A 6,154-nucleotide genomic window follows, 5' to 3' on the forward strand; every position below is an offset into this window, starting at 1 on the left:
AAATGTTCAGACTTTATCTACACCAGAGCAATTAAATTGTATGTAGCCTTCTTAGGTATAAAACTCTTTTAAATATTCAAGACTTTACCAAAAGCATTCAATCTTAACCCTTTAATTATAATATTAGGTTTTCAAGAAGAATCAATTCATCGAGAATAGAAAGAAAAATATTACAGCATGAAAATCTTAAATGATATGACCAAACAGTACATATAAATTTGTTCTTATGTGACTAGATGTATATTACTCTAGAACAATTCTCTTCCAAGGAAGAAGCAGGAAAATGTGGATGTGATGATGGCAGCTAGAGTTTTTGGTACTATCCTTCTTGGATGTTTTATTAAAAATTTCTAGCTCGACTAATACAAATGAAGCAAATTGAGCAATACTATAGAAAATCCAGTGTCTTTTTTTTGGAACACAAATTGATTTGTAAAATGGTTTCTCAAATGTTTAAGTATTTAAACTTAATTGATGGTGGACAGATTTCTTTTCAAAAGTAAAGCTCTCATACATATGCCAAAGGGAATGTATACATATAGAACATCAATTTAAAAAAAAAATTCAAAAAAATCTAATTACTTTATGTATATGTAAAAATATTTGTACATGTTGACAATTATAGCTTCAAATTCGGTTAGTGTTTTCTTGCCACTTTTTAGATGCAACTTTAATTATGTCTGAACCACAAATAATCCCTGGCATATCTCTGTTCCAAAGATTTCTTTGTTTAAAAATGAGACTGTTTTTAACACAATAATCTGCTCCCTCAAAATGTGTAGTAATGTTATAACAAAAATTTTTTTTTATCTTCAATATTACACATTATGATAATATCTCATGTAATTGAGATAGAATGATTAATTTTGGTGGAATGTTTTTTTTGACTCATTAAGTGAATTTTATGAAAAAGAGAAAGATTATTGGAATTTTCTAATTTTCTATATGAATCATTTGACAACACTGCTTTAAAAGTGCAATCTTTTAATTTGTTTTACTTGAAGATGAAATTCAGGGCCTCATTCATGCATGTATGCATATGATGCAAGCCTCTATCATTGACTCTTAATGATGTGAGAATATTACTATTTCACAATTTGTGATAAATAGTTCATATGTAGAACAAAACTTGGATTAAAAGGGGTCTTCCAAATTTAAAACCATCATTTAATCTAAATGAAAAAAATATGCTACATTTATGAATGGAACATCACCTCTGCTACTATGATTGTTAAAAATTTATATCGATGCACAGTTGTAAATAATAATGGAAAATCATAATGTTTCATCAGTAAATTTGAGTTTCCTGATTTTATGTGTATTTTTAATGTGGTATAGTGTATCTTTTGATTCCTTATCATAATAATGGAACCATAGCTCCCCTGTGGATGTTGGATGTTTTGAATTTATTGACAGTAATCATCCACTGTTTTTAAAAACAGAAAATTATTGAACATACTCTATTTTAAGCACTTACTCCGAAGACTTATAGCAAAATTAAAAGGCATTACATAACAATAACATGAATACATAGTTGAAGATTCATTGCATAAAATAATTGCAAAATCCTTGCATCAGATTTCCAACAACATTCTATGCCATATTGGAAGGATGATCAGTCTCCATTTCCTGCATATATTTCAGATACAACTAACTCCTCTTGTTTGCTGTTGACTTGATCAATTCAAAGGGCTTCTAGTTTTCTGTAGAACTGTTTGATATGCCAAGTGGCCTATCTGGTAGCAGCATTAAATACTTCTTCCATCATGGCTCAAATCTAAAAGCAATTAGCCATTTGTAATTGTTCCAACCTGTGCACCTCAGTTTACCAGGCAGCCTTCTAGATAATGTAGAAACTAAAGAGATGGAGGAGAAAATTATAAATAGATAGAACTTTTTCAATATTAATAGAGAACACAGGAAGGTACTTTAATCATAGCCTTATGTGCCCTATGTGCCTGGAATATTCCTGCTGTGTGCCCACTGCCAGCACTGCCCAGAATTCCTTGAGGTTAGATTGGGGCCATGTAACTATTCTGGCCAAATGACTGTGAATATGTGTTACTTGGACAGAAGCATTGTAGAATAATTTTGTATCCTTCTTTCCTCCTTTCTGATGTAAACAACATTTTGAGGCCAGGAGAAAAACAAAATAAAAAAAACCCTGGAATCTATGAGTCATTCCATGGAAAAGAAAGAGCTAAGGTGAATCTTTGTCCAACCAGCCAAAGCAATGAAGTTTAAGTGAAAGCCTTGTGTATTAATTCCTGAGATTTGGAGTTTTTTTTAATTATTATAGTCTCAACTAATTTAATACTTCCTGACAGATACACTTCCCCTGACATTTATTAATGACATTTTTCAGGTTGTGTTCTAATTCTCCCTCAAGAAGAAGGTCTTCCTTGACTATTCAACCATATTGTATAAAATACTGCATATTAGGTTGTTGATTGCACTAGGCCCTGCTTGATGTTTCCCTACAGTAGGTTTCACAATATTGACTTAGATTTTATGGTATATGTTTACTTATTTATTATATGAGGTGTTTGATAGAAGTTTAGCTCACTGAGGACTGCTACCTTTTTAAACTGAATGGTAACAAGAATAGAACTGCATACTTAATAGATGATGGTACATAGATGCCGCAGTCCGCCTGCAGCAAAATAACTGGGGGGTGACGAGCAACTTGTGCACATTAATACAGCAGGAGTGGGAGCCGTTTATTGTAGGACAGGAGGGGTATATATACATTACACACAGCTTATCTTAATTAACATAAACTAGATACAGCAGTCAACCAATAAGGAATCTCCACACTTAATGGCTCCCTGGCATTACTTCACAAACCACTCCCTCTGGCAAAATGCCAGGCGCCATCCTGACTTGTTTACAGACCCTAAGACATAGAAGTAATTTCTAAATACCTGAAGAAATTCTTATTCCTTGAGGAGGATGGTGGTTAGCCTTGCAAAGTGAGATCTTACAGTAACTTTCTCAATTCAGCTAATTGCCATCAAAATTAGGGAGCATACCAAAATCTGTGTTGGATAAGATAAGGATATGGAGCAAAGGAACACACTGTCTGGACATAGGACCAGAATTGAAGAGAGGACACACCAAAATCAATGGATGCACAGGTGAGTACCAAAGGCATAAGCAGGTGAAGAACTTGTGAGGAGCAGCCTGGAAATTTGATGAAATTCTGTTTTCCCTGGACATTTAAGTTGCTGCTGTTGTTGTTGCCATGTCTTTTACTACATTATGGGAAAGTTTGGAGGAGGAATCTTTACTAGGATTACTAACATAAATAGCCATCTAATTTTATCAGTTTTAATAGTCATTCATTCATTTTTTATTCATTTATTCATTCAGAGATGGGATCTTTCTGTGTTTCCCAGGATGATCTCAAAATCCTGAGCTCAAGTGATTCTCCCACCTCAGCCTCCTAAATAAGTGGGTCTATAGCTGTGAGCTACTGTGCCCAGCTCAAATATTATATAGCAAAATTCAGTAAAATATGAGAATATTTCAAGATAAAACCATATGATTTTCTGTGTATCTTGCTAAATTTAAGATTTCCTAAGAACTATATTTAGCTTTTATCTTGAGCACTATGAGAGACTTAAATTTCAGAAGAAAATAAAAGGAGGGATTTAAAATTACTAGTATCAAATAATTAGGAATGAAACAACTAAAACAAAAATGAACAGGATTTTGTCATTTTTTGATATAAAGAGAGCAACTAAGAACAGAACAGGGAGGAAGAGCATGAGGAAAAGATTAACATTAAACAGAGACGAGTGGGGGGAGAGAAAGGGAGAGAGAAGGGAAAGCATATGGAAATGGTAGGAGACCCTCAATGTTACACAAAATTACATATAAGAGGTTGTGAGGGGAAGGGGGGGGGAACAAGGGAGAGAATTGAACAACAGCAGATGAGGTAGAGAGGGAAGATGGGAGGGGAGGGGAGGAGGGATAGTAGGGGATAGGAAAGGTAGCAGAATACAACAGTCACTAATATGCCATTATGTAAAAATGTGAGTGTGTAACCGATGTGATTCTGCAATTTGTATTTGGGGTAAAAATGGGAGTTCATAACCCACTTGAGTCAAATGTATGAAAGATGATATATCATGAGCTTTGTAATGTTTTGAACAACCAATAAAAAAAATGAACAGGAAAACTTGGTAACTCATTAGGTTATTATGGGTAAACTATTGGTCAATTTTCTTTCTACAGACTGTCCAGTGAGAGTATGAAGCAACTAATTCACAAAAACCATTACAATTTCTTTTTTTTTTAAATACTAAAAATTCTGATGCCGATTATGGCTCATTTTACATTCACTTCTGTACTCACAAAAATTTTTCATATCATATATCCAAATGAAAATTTGAATGGGATTTAAATTTTATGATAAATCAAGATTTTCAATTTGTTTACTCTGAGGCAATGTGAAGAAGCAAAAATGTCATCTTACTATAAAAAAGTACATGCACTTACTGTTTTGATTTCCTGTTAGTAAACACTTGATTAAATTAATCACTTTGTCTTTAATTCTTCAAATATATTTCAGAGGGTACTTCCACAATTCTCTTTCATGTCATTTTACAATATTATGATATAATGATAAAAATTTTTCTTTATTGCATTTTACTGCTAAAAGACAGTTGTGTATTTTGTGAGCTTTTAAAAAGCAACACTATTTCTTTCTATTGACACTATAAATTGATACATTATTTCTTCACAGAATCTACAAATATTTTTTAAAATCATTATAGACTAGCTAATTATTAACTAGCATGCTGAGATATATATGTGTAATTGTACCAACAAATAAATACTTTTATCAATGAGAAATGAAATAAAATGCCACCTTATCCATTTTTATTACTTTATAGAGACTGAAAGCTATTTAAATGAATGGATCAAAAATTTTATGATTTTATTGTATTTTTATACCTTTATGTGATTAATTAATTATTGTTTGTGTGGTGCTGAAGATCAAACACAGTGCTTCACACATGCTAGAAAGTCACCCCACTATTAAGCCACAACCACAGCCATAGATCAATTTTTTGAAGAAAATTTGTAAGTTGGTAGAAAACAGTTATAACTTCTTTTTATGCAAGCAAAACCATTAAAATATCTTATTTTTTTCTTTGTAAAACAGAAATATGTAATTCCACATACAAATAGGTAATTCCAATAACAAATGTTATTCATTTTTCTTAAAACATTTACAATGCTCTTAAAACCCATTTAAATAAAAAAAGTATTAACCACTACATTTCCTTAGGGAAATAAAAGAAGAAAAATCAGATGCATAATTCCTATAGCCAAGGATGATTCCCACATTTTGTAATCCATATTTGGATTATTGTGAGGTATTTGTAACATATACATTTGTTCTTCAACATACTTATCAACTATTGTATCACTATAATTTTTTAAATATTTCTGGATTTTTATCAAAATAATGATACAATTATCTATCTACATATTTCTAGAGGAACGAAACCACAGAAACATGAACGTAGGGCAGGCCCAAGATGGCTATAGTTAGAGTTCCTTGCTGAGGTTTCTGTGTGGCTATTTGTAGTGTGTAGTCAAAGTCATAAACACCCTAATTCAGCATATGTGCTCAAGGTCCTGAACACCTGCTTGTGAGCATCATGCTCTCACTTATGTAACCTGTTGGCAATGTGCCTTCTTTGTCTGGCCTGCATATAAAAAGGAAGGCCTTCAAATAGTTCTCATAGTAACAGGTACTTTATACACTTTCTTTTGCTTACAGTTCAATGCAATTCCATTTGTGCTTATTGCTTTGGTGATCATATACAAAAATTGTTGTCCAAATCAATTTCAAGAACTTTATCACAAAGCATTCCTCTAGTAGTTTTAGGCCTTACTTTTAAGTTTTTTTTTTTTTATTTTCAATTATGGATATACAAAAGAAATGCCTTTGTATTCCAAGTCTCCCTCACGTCCTGAGTGGGTGAAAGAAAGAGCTCTCCTTTAGAGGGATGGGCTGCTGAGAAATAAAAGCTAGGAACATAGCACTATTAAATAACCACAGGATACAGGAAAATAGTTTCAGAGTAGAGAAAGCAATGGGCCAAGCTGACCAGATGGGTGCAGCTTCTAACAAAGA

The 6,154-nt window shown here is 32.6% G+C and overlaps 1 long non-coding RNA gene across 1 annotated transcript in view; it reads right to left on the minus strand.

The window, feature by feature from the left end:
* Window positions 1–5,590, minus strand: part of LOC308631112 — a 70,612-nt gene extending 65,022 nt beyond the window's left edge. The window contains exons 1-2 of the long non-coding RNA XR_014018110.1: window positions 5,537–5,590; window positions 4,504–4,528 (exon numbers count right to left, since the gene is read on the minus strand). This is a non-coding gene — a long non-coding RNA (uncharacterized lncRNA). The remainder of the gene's footprint in view (window positions 1–4,503; window positions 4,529–5,536) is intronic.
* Window positions 5,591–6,154: the final 564 nt, after the last annotated feature.

This window comes from Spermophilus citellus (assembly GCF_964194105.1).
Source record: "Spermophilus citellus genome assembly, chromosome: 11".
Lineage (NCBI taxonomy): Eukaryota > Metazoa > Chordata > Mammalia > Rodentia > Sciuridae > Spermophilus > Spermophilus citellus.